The sequence below is a fragment of the Oryctolagus cuniculus genome, chromosome 1 (assembly GCF_964237555.1).
Source record: "Oryctolagus cuniculus chromosome 1, mOryCun1.1, whole genome shotgun sequence".
Taxonomy (NCBI): domain Eukaryota; kingdom Metazoa; phylum Chordata; class Mammalia; order Lagomorpha; family Leporidae; genus Oryctolagus; species Oryctolagus cuniculus.
The window spans coordinates 165,868,450-165,882,224 of record NC_091432.1 but is presented as its reverse complement, the minus strand read 5'-3'; the positions used below and the strand labels follow the sequence as shown (position 1 = coordinate 165,882,224).

At 39.6% G+C, this 13,775-nt stretch overlaps 1 long non-coding RNA gene across 1 annotated transcript in view; it reads left to right on the top strand.

The window, feature by feature from the left end:
• LOC127491121 (uncharacterized) overlaps positions 1-10,590 on the top strand; it is a 47,573-nt gene extending 36,983 nt beyond the window's left edge. Inside the window, exon 3 of the long non-coding RNA XR_007919642.2 lies at positions 9,289-10,590. This is a non-coding gene — a long non-coding RNA (uncharacterized lncRNA). The remainder of the gene's footprint in view (positions 1-9,288) is intronic.
• Positions 10,591-13,775: the final 3,185 nt, after the last annotated feature.

The following is a 13,775-nucleotide window of genomic DNA, read 5'->3' as shown; positions in this document are numbered from 1 at the left end:
GCTAACACTAACCGATGGGATAAATAAAGGGGAGAGTGATCCAACATGGGAAGTGAGATACTCAGCAGACTCATAGAATGGCAGATGTCCTAAATAGCACTCTGGCCTCAGAATCAGCCCTAAAGGCATTCAGATCTGGCTGAAAAGCCCATGAGAGTATTTCAGGCATGGAAAGCCAAGACACTCTGGCAAAAAGATCTCTGCGAGTGAGATCCCAGTGGAAAGAACAGGTCTTCAAAGAAGGAGGTACCTTTCTCTGAAGGGAGGAGAGAACCTCCACTTTGACTATGACCTTGTCTAAACAAGATAAGAATCGGAGAACTCAGAGGGCTTCCATAGCCTTGGAAACTCATGACCGGAGCATAGGGAGATTACTGATGCCATAGACAGGAGTGTCAATTGGTAAAGTCAACAGCAGGAGTCACTGTGCACTTACTCCTCATGTAGGATCTCTGTCCTTAATGTGCTGTGTATTGAGATTTAATGCTATAACGAGTACTCAAACAATATATTTCACTTTGTGTTTTTATGGGGGTGCAAACGACTGAAATCTTTACTTAATGTATACTAAACTGATCCTCTGTAAAAAAAAAAAAAAAAAAAAAAAAAAGAAATTATCAACTCCCAACTTGACTCTCACTGGGATTAAACATGACAATAGATCTGATCTGATTTCATTATCATTTAAAAAAAATCATCTATTATTTTTCACTTTATGTTTCTGTGTGGGAGCAAACTGTTGAAATCCTTACTTAATGTATACTAAGGTGATCTTCTGTATATTAAGATAATCGAAAATGAATCTTGATGTGAATGGAAGGGGAGAGGGAGTGGGAAAGGGGAGGGTAGTGGGTGGGAGGGACGGTATGTGGGGGAAGCCATTGTAACACATGAGTCGTACTTTGGAAATTTATATTCATTAAATAAAAGTTAAAAAAAATTTTTTTTATTTATTTGAATGGCAGTTACAAAGGCAGATTGAGAGAGAGAGAGAGAGAGAGAGAGAGAGAGAGGTCTTCTATCCGCTGGTTCACTCCCCAAATGGCCGAAACATCCAGAGCTGGGCTGCTCCGAAGCCAGGAGCCAGGAGTTTCGTCTGGGTCTCCCCCATGGGTGCAGGGGCCCAAGTTCTTGGGCCATCTTCCACTGCTCTCCCACACCATAAGCAGAGAGCTGGATCAGAAGGGAGCAGCCAGGACTCAAACCAGTGCCTACATGAGATGCCAGCACTGCAGGCAGCAGCTCTTACCCATGTCACAGCACCAGCCCCCAACATTGGGTCCTAACCACTGTGCCCCTGCTAGTGAGTCTTGCATAGGATGGCTTCTAACTACCCATTGTGCTGATGCATGCAACTTTGTGACACAGAGGTTCAGGGCCTGTGGTTGCCCTTCAATATGAGCATGACCAGTATCTCTCAGTACACTATGAGAGAAGAAATAATACTTGAAATTTAGGGAGCCAGAAGTTAGTCTGTAGAAAAGTCTTCCAATCATCAGACATGCAATATTTAGTATTTATCCAGCTAAATAGTAGAACATTTATTTAGCTAAATATTGGAGCATTTGAGACATAATGGTGCCTAGTCAAAATAGTTCTCTTGCCATGAATATACTCAATAATGCAGCATATGCATTTACAATTATAAATAATCCACACTTTTTTGGATGAAAATTATGTGAAATAGAATTTATCAGAATTTTTATATGTAGACAAAAAGCTTAAAGATATACTACAAATACAAGGGTACTTCATAAAGTTCATGGAAAAGGGAATTAGATAATGTACATTTTCTATGATCCTTTGGAAGTACCCTTGTAGCGATTATATATATGTGTGACATCAGATGCTTTATGTAACCCAATTCTCAACATTGATCAACATGGTGGAACAAGACTGAATTAAGTTTCTATTTTTATTTAGAAAAGAATTTAATAAAGTTATTGTCATTTAAAGGGCAATATCAAAGAGCTTACTGCCAAATGTTGAAAGCAGTTGATTCATTAAAAATAGTATGTCATTTTTCTTTATTTGATAATGTGTATAGTATTTGGCAGCACTTTAAAATTTGTAATTTTTTGTGGCTTCCTTTCTCATTCTAAAGAAATACTTTTCATCTAATTTGGTGTAATTTATATTTTTTTTCTTAAAAATTAACTCAAAAAACTTGGATTCAATCATACTTCCTTTCCATTTAAACATTTTTTTTAATTAAAGATTGATTTGTTTTTAATGCAGAGGACAGAGAAAGAGTTCCCATGTACTGCTTCACTCCCCAAATGTCTTCAACAGCTGGGAATGGCTCAGGGCCAAGGCTGGGATCTTAGGATGCTACCCAGGTCTCCCATGTAGGGTACAGGAATCCAACTACTTGAACCACTACTGCTGCACCCCAGAGTTTGCATTGGCAGGAAGCTAGATTCAAGAGCCAGAGATAGGAATTGAGTCTAGGAACTATGATGTGGCACCCTGGCATGGTTTTTTTGTGTGTGTGTTTCTTGTTTGTTTGTTTGTTTTTGACAGGCAGAGTGAACAGTGAGAGAGAGAGAGAGAAAGGTCTTCCTTTGCCATTGGTTCACCCTCCAATGGCCGCCGCGGCCGGTGCACTGCGGCCGGCGCACTGTGCTGATCCGAAGGCAGGAGCCAGGTGCTTCCTCCTGGTCTCCCATGTGGGTGCAGGGCCCAAGTACTTGGGCCATCCTCCACTGCACTCCCTGGCCACAGCAGAGAGCTGGCCTGGAAGAGTGGCAACCGGGACAGAATCTGGCACTCTGACCGGGACTAGAACCTGGTGTTCCAGCGCCGCAAGGCGGAGGATTAACCTAGTGAGCCACGGCGCCGGCCACCCTGGCATGTTAAGCATCATCTTAACCACTAGACTAAATATCTGCTTTTCTCACCATTTTAAACTCACATAAAATGGATTTGAAAATCCTGGTGTTGTTTCCTTAAAACATGTATCAGATCCATCTAGTTCTCTCCATCTCAATTGTCACCACTTTTTTTGGTAATGAATCTCACCTCTTGACCAAACAGTGACAGTAGCTTCTTTCCTGGAAAGAAATGTCTTGACTTAGGGTAACCAAATCATACAGTTTTTATTTTCTGTATGTTTTCAAAACTTTACTGTCTTCCTTTAAAATTTCAAGATTTCTTGTTTTATTTCAAAGATTCTTAATTTTTCATGACACATTTTTGTTTTATAATTTTTTATGCTTTCATATTTTTAGTCAATATTGTACACTTTGTATTCCTTTTAGATAACTAATTGAGGACTAGTGTGGTTGCACAGCAGGTTATGCAGCCACCTGCAATGCCTGCATCTCCTATGAGCACCGGTTGGAGTATCAGCTGCTCTACTTCTCCTTGCTAATACACTTGATAAAGCAGCAAAAGATGGCCCAAGGGCTTGGGCCCCTGCCACCCATGTGGGAGATCTGGTTGAAGCTCCTAGCTCCTGGCTCCTGACTTTGGCCTGGGCCAGCCCTGCCTTGCATCCATTTGTTTTGGGTGATTTAATCTTTTTATTTTACTTACGATAGTATAATTTCCCATTCTAAGTTCTAATTGCATAATAATAACAGAAATAAAAACTGTTAACTTTGTATCTAGCCAGCCACATTACCAAATTCTCTTAGCTCTAACAGATTTTTAATAAGCTCTCCTGTATTTTCTAAGTATGTAATCAAACTAACTGCAAGTATAAATACTATTATCTTTTAATTTCCCATATTTAAACTGCTTTTTTTTTCTCTAGTCTTATCAGTTTCCAAAATGTTTTGAAGAATAGGGGTAATAGCAGAAATCTCTGTCTCATTAGTAGTATAATAAATAAAAATATCTACTGGATATTATGAATTCTTTAGATAGTACATTGGAGTGAGCTGTGTCCTCCTGATCCTGTGTTGTCTGTATTGGAAATAAGGCCTTTAGGAAGCTGATTAGGGTTAAAGGATGTCATAAGGGTGGAGAGCCCTGTGTGATAGACTTGATCCCCTTAAAAGAGAAAGAGACTCCAGGAGAAGATGGCCATATAGAAGCTAGGAAGAGAGCTTGCACCAGAATCTAACCCTGTTTACATCCTGTTCTCAGACTCCTAACCTCTAGAATTTCAGAAAATAGATTACTTTTTTTTTTTTACAAAGAAAAGATTGATTTATTTATTTGAGAGAGTTACAGAGAGAGAGAGAGATCTTCCATCCGCCAGTTCACTACCCAAATGGCCACAACAGCCAGGGCTGGGCTGATCTGAAGCCAGGAGCTAGAAGCTTCTTGAGGGTCTCCCATGTGGGTGCAGGGGCCCAAGCACTAGGCCTATATTCCACTGCTTCCATAATCCCAGACCTGTAGCAGGGAGCTGGACTGGAAGTGGAGTAGCCAGGTCTTGAACCAGTACCCAAATGGGATGCTGGTGTCACAGGCAGAGGCTTAAACTACTATGCCACAGTGCTAGACCCAAAACAGATTTCTGTTACTTAAGGACCCAATCTATGATATATTTTTTGTCTTCTTTTTTCACTTTTAAATTTTTTTAATTTTAATTTTTAGTTAGCTTTTAACAGATTCTACATGATTTGTAGACACCATTCTAAGAACACAATGATACTCCTCTCCACCCTCCTTCCTTCTCCCCTTCTGTCTTTTTTTTAGTGTTTGATATAACATATCTTAAATTTACATTACAGTAAAATACTTAGTACTTCACCGAATAAGTTTAACAAGTAAAAAGCAAAAAGACCCTAGTTTAGGGGCCAGCACTGTAGCTTAAAGGGTAAAGCTGCTGCCTGCAGTGCCAGCATCCCATATGAGAGCCGGTTCGAGTCCCAGCTGCTCCACTTCCGTTCCAGCTCTCTGTTATAGCCTAAGAAAGCAGTAGAAGATGGCCCAAGTACTTGGGCCCCTCTACCCACATGGGAGACCAGGAAGAAGCTCCTAGTTCCTGGCTTCAGATCGGTGCAGCTCTGGCAGTTGTGGTTATCTGGGGAGTGAACCATCGAATGGAAGACCTCTCTCTCTCTCTCTTTGCCTCTCCTTCTTTCCCTGTGAACTCTGACTTTCAAGTAAATAAGTAAATCTTAAAAAAAAAAAAAAAAGACCTTAGTTTAGTGGGAATACAGACAACAGCTATAAACAATAATTGAATGGAAAAATGACCATTTAATCCCATACAATAAATTTTAAAGTAATCACAGATCATTAAAACTACAGTAGTATAGCATTCTTAACAATTGGTTTCACAAATATATAAAACAAAGTTTTACAAAACTATATTTACAGCAGTACTGGTACCCAGACATTTCTTTTTTTTTTCTCTTTATGTTTTTTATATTTTAGTTCCCACATATAAGGGAGAATATGTGGTATTTGTCTTTCTATATTCACCCTATTTCATTAAACACAATGTCTTCCAGTTGCATCCATTTTGCTGTACATGATAGAATTTCATTGTTTTTTATAGCTGAATAATACTCCATTGTGTTTATATATATCACATTTTATTTATCCATTCATCTGATGATAGACACTTTTGTTGATTCAAAATTTTAGATATTGTTAACAGTGCTGCTATAACATGGTGGTGCAGGTATCTCTTTGATACATCATGCTGAAGTCTTTTGGGATATACCCAGTATTGAGATTGCTGGATCACATGGCAAGCCTATTTCTAGTTTTTTAGGAAATCTCCTCACTGTTTTATAGTAGCTGCAATAATTTACATTCCAACCAACAGTGTATAAGTGTTCCATTTGTCCACACCCTCATCAGCATTTATTACTCTCTGTGTTTGGATGTTAGCCATTCCGACAGGGGTGATGTAATAACTCATTTTGGTTATGAGTTACATTTCCCTGATGGATAGTGATGTTGAGTATTTTTTCATATATTTGTTAGCCATTTGTATTATTTCTTTTGAGAACTGTCTATTGAAGTCCTTTATGCATTCCTCAACTGAATTGGTTGTTTTTCTGTTGTTGAGTTTTTTAAGTTGCTGATATATTCAGATTATTAATATTTTGTCATTTATGTGGTTTGCAAATATTTTTTTCCCATTCTGTTGCATGTATCTTCATTCTATTGATTGTTTCATTTGCTATAAGTCTTTATAAGCCTTGACTTGAGTTGATGAAACAGTTTCCTGAAGATGGAAGATAGCCAGAGAGGTGACTGGGCACACGCATTCACTGTGGTGTGAACACACACCTCCTCTGCAAGTCCTCTGCTCACTGAAGAGGAAACAGTACTGATTCTGTCCCACTACAGTGCAAATCTTCTGAGTTTGCTGTAGTTCCATTTGTTTAGTTTTGTTTTTGTTTGGGGTCTTATCCAAGAAATCATCCTCTACACCAATGTCTGGAGTGTTTCCCCTACGTTTTCTTCCAACAACTTCACAGTCTTAGGTCATAAATTTAAATCTTTGATTCATCTTGAGTTAATTTTTGTATATGGTGAGAAGTATGGATCTAATTTCATTCTTCTACAAAGATACTGTCAGCTTTGCCAGTACCATTTGTTAAAGAGATTATCCTAACTCCACTGTATGGTCTGAGCACTTCTGTCAAAAATCAGTTGGCTGTATGTATGCGCATTAATTTCTGGGCTCTCTGTTCCATTGATCTATGTATCAGGTTTTAGTGCCAGTACCATGCTGCTTTAATTACTATAGCTTTGTAGTATGCTTTGAAGTCAGGTATTGTGATGCCTCCAGCTTTATTTTTCTTGACCAGGATTGTTTTCTCTCTCTCTCTCTCTCTCTCTCTCTCTTTTTTTTTTTTTGACAGGCAGAGTGGACAGTGAGAGAGAGAGACAGAGAGAAAGGTCTTCCTTTTGCCGTTGGTTCACCCTCCAATGGCCGCCGTGGCCGGCGCGCTGCGGCCAGCGCACCGCGCTGATCCGATGGCAGGAGCCAGGAGCCAGGTGCTTTTCCTGGTCTCCCATGGGGTGCAGGGCCCAACCACCTGGGCCATCCTCCACTGCACTCCCTGGCCACAGCAGAGAGCTGGCCTGGAAGAGGGGCAACCGGGACAGAATCCGGCGCCCTGACCAGGACTAGAACCCAGTGTGCCGGCGCCGCTAGGCGGAGGATTAGCCTAGTGAGCCGCGGCGCCGGCCCTGTATAGACATTTTAATGTTATTGATTCTTCCAACTATGAGCAAGGAATATCCATTTTTTGTGTCCTTGATGATTTCTTTCATCAATATTTGATAATTTTCATTGTAAAGAACTTACACTTCTTTGGTTAAATTTATTCCTAAATATTTTATTTTTTGTGGCTGTTGTGAATGGACTTTCTTTCTTGATTTCTCTGAGTTCATTAGCATACAAAAAAGCTATTGTTTTTTGTATGTCTATTTTGTGACCTGCAACTTTACGGAATTGGTTTATCAATTCTAATAGCATTTTGGTGCAGTGTTTAGTTTTTTTCCATGCGCAACATCGAGCCATCTACAAACAGGGATAATTTGATTTCCTTTTTTCTGAATCTGATGCCCTTCATTTCTTTCTCCTCTCTAACTGCTCTTGCTAAAACTTCCAGTACTATATTGATAAGACTGGTGAAAAGTGGACATCCTTGCCTTGTTCCAGATCTGAGGGGAAATGCTTTGAGTATGATTACTGCCTATTGGTCTGTCATATATAGCCTTTATAAATTTGAGGGATGTTCCTTCTACACCTAATTTGTGGAGGGCTTTTGTCATGAATGGTGTTGAATCTTATCAAATGTCTTATCTGTGTCTATTGAGATGACCATATGATTTTCATTCATTCTATTGATCTGACTTATGACGTTTATTGATTTGTGAATGTTGAATCACCCTTGCATTTCTGGAATAAATCCCACTTGATATGATGTATGATCTTGCTGATCTGGTTTTGGATTCAATTTGCTAGTATCTTATTAAGAATCTTTCCACCTATGTTCATTATGTGTCATGTCTCTGGTTTTGGTATCAAAGCAATGCTGATCTCTTAAAAACAGTTTGGCAGAGTTTCATCCTGTTCATATTTTGGAATAGACTGCAAAGTATTGGAGTTACTTCCTCTTTGAATGCTTTATACAATTCAGTAGTAAAGCCATCAGGTCCTGGATTTTTCCTTCATGGAAAACTTTTGATTACTGTTTCAGACTCATTGCTTGTAATGGGTCTGTTTAGGTTGTCTATATTTTCTTGGTTTAATCTCGGTAGTTTATATGAATCCAGGAATTTACCCATTTCTTTGAGGTTTTCCAGTTTATTAGCATATGGTTATTTAGTTTTTTAGAATCATTTGTAGTTCAGTGGAGCTGGTTGTAATGTCTCCTTTCACATCTCTAATTTTATATATTTATTTTCTTTTTTGTTAGTTTGGCTAGAGGTTTATCTATTTTGTTTATCTTCTTAAAAACAACTTTTTGTTTTGTTGATCTTTATATTTTTAGTTTCAATTTCATTTATTTCTTCTCTTATTCTTATTGTTTCTCATCATCTCCTTTTGGTTTTGGGTTTGGTTTGTTCTTGTTTTCCTAAGTCTTCAAGATGCATCATCAGATCGTTAATTTGAGACATTTCTCTTTTTGAATGTAAGCACTTAGTGCTATAAACTTCCCTCTTAATACTGCTTTTGCTGTATCCCACAGGTTTTAATATATTGTGTTTTTATTTTCATTTATTTTAGGAAAGTTTTTTATTTACTTTTAATTTCTTCAATAATCCATGAATCGCTCAGTAACATACTGTTTAATTTCCAAGTATTTATGAGTGTTATATTGTTCTTGTGGTTGATTTCTAGTTTTATTCCCTTATGATCTGAGAAAATAACTAGCATGTTTCAATCTTTTAAAATTTGATGAGACTTGATTTGTGGCTTAATATGTGGTCTACCAAACTATGATATATATTTATGACATCCTAATGACTACTGTAAGTAGTTCCTCACAGGCCTCAGCTGAGAATTTATTGCTAAATGCAATCATAGAAAACCATGTATCGTGGAAAACAGAATTACAATATTCTCTTACAGCCCGGTGGTTCTCACCTATGGTGAATTTGTCCCCAGAAAACACTAAAAAATATCTATTTTTTGGTTGTCAAATTGGGTGGTGAGAGGGTGGAAGTGTATATTGATGGCATCTAGTGGATCAAGGCCAAGGATACTGCTAAATATCCCACAATGGATGGATAACTCCTCACAACAAATTAGCCAAAAATGTCAAGGCTGAGAAGCTGTCCAGGTAAGATCCTGACAAACCCTTCTAGAGAGAGGAAAAAGGAAGAGGGTGCTCCAAAACTATCTGCATATTTCCCTAGACTCTGGGTCGACGTGTGTCTGGATGAGTGAAGAAGAGTGAAACCGTGAACTTCAGAGCATGAGAAGTTGGTGAGTAGAACAGCCAGCTCGGCTGGCTCTTGAGGTAGAGGTAAATAGTAGGCCCTAGTCTGGGCCACCCTGCAGTGGTGACAAAGGTCTCCATCACCCGGAGGAGTAACCTCAGGTAGAGCACCGTCTAAGCAGATGAAGAAACCAGTCCTTTCATAACAGCAAGTGAAATCACCTGCATCACAATTTCCTTGGCTCCTGAGACTAATGGGAGATTTCTTTTTATTATTATTAAAGATTTATTTATTTGAAAATGAGAGTTACAGACAGGGAGAGACAGAGATCTTCCACCTGCTGGTTCACTCCCCAGTTAGCTGCATTGGCCAAAGCTAAAGCTGGGATCTAGAAGCTTCTTCCAGGTTTCCCATGTGTGTGCAGGGTCCCAAGAACTTGGCCATCTTCTGCTTTTCTAAAACCATGAGCAGGGAGCTGGACTGGAAGTGGAACAGCTGGGACATGAATGGCTGCCCATATGGGATGCCAGCATTGCAAACATCAGCTTTACTCGCTACACCATAATGGTGGCCTGGAGAGATTTCTTTCATTCCTGTTTTATTTTGACTTTTTGTTTTCTTTCTTTTCAGTCTTTTTCTGGGACAGGTAATGAATTTTGTCAAATGCCTCTATGGTAATCATCAACATACACATGGTTTTTCTCCTATAGTGTTTGATAGTATCCTTTCAAAACATACAAAATTTTTTGTTGGGTTTTATATTAAGGATATTCTAACTTTATTCAGAAGATTTTCATGTTTTTCTACGGACTAGAATTGGTGGGCTTCAAATAACCTTATGTTATTTAATGGTTAGAAAAAATAATCTCTAATACTATCTGCCTGGTGCATCTTTACCATGACCATTCTTTGGCTTTTGTGATTTGTTGTTCCATAATTATCTCTTGAGCTAGTTTTGGTCACTTGTGGTTTTTAATAGCTTTTTTTTTTTTAATTGATCTTGAGACTGGCACTGTGTTTTAGTGGGTTAAGTTGCCGCCTGCAGTGCTAGAATCCCATATGGGTGACAGTTTGAGTCCCAGCTGCTCCACTTCCAATACAGCTCTCTGCTGTGGCCTGGGAAAGCAGTAGAGGATGGCCCAAGTGCTTGGGCCCCTGCACCCACATGGGAGACCCAGAAGAAGCTCCTGGCTCCTGGTTTAGTATAGACTCAGTTCCAGCCATTGAGGCCATTTGGGGAGTGAACCAGCAGATGGAAGACCTCTCTCTCTCTCTCACACACACACACACACTCTCTCTCTCTCTCTCTTTCTGCCTCTCTGTAACTCTGCCTTTCAAATAAATAAATCTTTAAAAAAAATTTGATCTTTCATCTGCCAGCATATAATCCAGTGGTCAGAGTAATTTTTTTTATTTACTTGAAAGGCAGATTTACAGGGGGAGGGGGTAGGGAAGGAGTCAGGGAGGAAGGGAGGGAAAGAGAGAGAATCTTCCATCCATTGATTCACTCCTTAATGGCTGCAATGGCTAGGGCTGAGCCAGATACAAGACAGGAGTCTCCTACATGGGTGGCAGGGGACCATACACTTGGACCATCTTCATTTGCTTTCCCAGGTGCATTTGCAGGGAGCTGGATCAGAAGTGGAGCAGCTGGGAATCAAACTGACACCCAGATAGGATGCTGATATCACAGGCAGCACTTTAATCTTTCATGCCACAATGCCAGCCCCCAAATCAATCTTTTTTTTTTTATCTTTTATTTAATGAATATAAATTTCCAAAGTACGACTCATGTGTTACAATGGCTTCCCCCCCCCATACCGTCCCTCCCACCCACAACCCTCCCCCTTCCCACTCCCTCTCCCCTTCCATTCACATCAAGATTCATTTTCGATTATCTTAATATACAGAAGATCAGCTTAGTATACCTTAAGTAAGTATTTCAACAGTTTGCTCCCACACAGAAACATAAAGTGAAAAATAATAGATGATTTTTTTTAAATGATGATGAAATCAGATCAGACCTATTGTCATGTTTAATCCCAGTGAGAGTCAAGTTGGGAATTGATAATTTCTTTCTTTCTTTCTTTTTTTTTTTTTTTAACAGAAGATCAGTTTAGTGTACATTAAGTAAAGATTTCAGTCGTTTGCACCCCCATAGAAACACAAAGTGAAATATACTGTTTGAGTACTCGTTATAGCATCAAGCCCCAGTGTACAGCACGTTAAGGACAGAGATCCTACATGAGGAGTAAGTGCACAGTGACTCCTGCTGTTGACTTTACCAATTGACACTCCTGTTTATGGCATCAGTAATCTCCCCATGCACCAGTTATGAGTTTCCAAGGCTATGGAAGCCCCTTGAGTTCTCCGACTCTTATCTTGTTTAGACACGGTCATAGTCAAAGTGGAGGTTCTCTCCTCCCTTCAGAGAAAGGCACCTCCCTCTTTGAAGACCTGTTCTTTCCACTGGGATCTCACTCACAGAGATCTTTTTGCCAGAGTGTCTTGGCTTTCCATGCCTGAAATACTCTCATGGGCTTTTCAGCCAGATCCGAGTGCCTTTAGGGCTGATTCTGAGGCCAGAGTGCTATTTAGGACATCCGCCATTCTATGAGTCTGCTGAGTATCTCACTTCCCATGTTGGATCACTCTCCCCTTTATTTATTCTATCGGTTGGTGTTAGCAGATACTAGACTTGTTTATGTGCTCCCTTTGACTCTTAGTCCTTTCATTATGATCAATTGTGAACTGAAATTGATCACTTGGAATAGTGAGATGGCATTGGCACATGCCACCTTGATGGGATTGAATTGGAATCCCCTGGTATGTTTCCAACTCTACCAATTGGGGCAAGTCAGCCCGAGCATGCCCCAAATTATACATCTCTTCCCTCTCTTATTCCCACTCTTATGTTTAACAGGGATCACATTTCAGTTAATTTTCAACACTTAAGAATAACTGTGTGATAATTACAGAATTAAACCAGTCACATTAAGTAGAACAGACAAAAAAAAATACTATGAGGGATAATGTATTAAGTTGTCCATTAGCAGTCAGGGCTATGCTGATCAAGTCACCATTTCTCATAGTGTCCATTTCACTTCAGGAGGTTTCCTTTTTGGTGTTCAGTCAGTTGTCACCGATCAGGGAGAACATATGGTATTTGTCCCTTTGGGACTGGCTTACTTCACTCAGCATGATGTGTTCCAGATTCCTCCATTTTGTTGCAAATGACTGGATTTCGTTGTTTCTTACTGCGGTATAGTACTCTAAAGAATACATATCCCATAATTTCTTTATCCAGACTACCGTTGATGGGCATTTAGGTTGGTTCCAGGTCTTGGCTATTGTGAATTGTGCTGCAATAAACATTAGGGTGCAGACCGCTTTTTTGTTTATCAATTTAAACTCCTTTGGGTAAATTCCAAGGAGTGGGATGGCTGGGTCGAACGGTAGGGTTATATTCAGGTTTCTGAGGAATCTCCAGACTGATTTCCATAGTGGCTTGACCAGTTTGCATTCCCACCAACAGTGGGTTAGTGTCCCTTTTTCCCCACATCCTCGCCAGCATCTGTTGATGGTAGATTTCTGTATGTGAGCCATTCTAACCGGGGTGAGGTGAAACCTCATTGTGGTTTTGATTTGCATTTCCCTGATTGCTAGTGACCTTGAACATTTTTTCATGTGCCTGTTGGCCATTTGGATTTCCTCTTTTGAAAAATGTCTATTGAAGTCCTTGGCCCATCTCTTAAGTGGGTTGTTGGTTTTGTTTTTGTGGAGTTTCTTGATCTCTTTGTAGATTCTGGTTATTAACCCTTTATCTGTTGCATAGTTTGCAAATATTTTTTCCCATTCTGTCGGTTGTTTCTTCACTCTCCTGACTGTTTCTTTTGCAGTACAGAAACTTCTCAATTTGATGCAATCCCAATAGTTGATTTTGGCTTTGACTGTCTGTGCCTCCCGGGTCTTTTCCAGAAATTCTTTGCCTGTGCCAATATCTTGAAGGGTTTCTCCAATGTTCTCTAATAACTTAATGGTGTCAGGACGTAGATTTAGGTCTTTAATCCACGTTGAGTGGATTTTTGTGTAAGGTGTAAGGTAGGGGTCTTGCTTCATGCTTCTGCACGTGGAAATCCAGTTTTCCCAGCACCATTTATTGAATAGACTGTCCTTGCTCCAGGAATTAGTTTTAGATCCTTGATCAAATATAAGTTGGCTGTAGATGTTTGGGTTGATTTCTGGTGTTTCAATTCTGTTCCATTGGTCTATCCATCTGTTTCTGTACCAGTACCATGCTGTTTTGATTACAACTGCCCTGTAGTATGTCCTGAAGTCTGGTATTGTGATGCCTCCGGCTTTGTTTTTGTTGTACAAGATTGCTTTAGCTATTCGAGGTCTCTTGTGCCTCCATATGAATTTCAGCATCATTTTTTCTAGATCTGCGAAGAATGTCTTTGGTA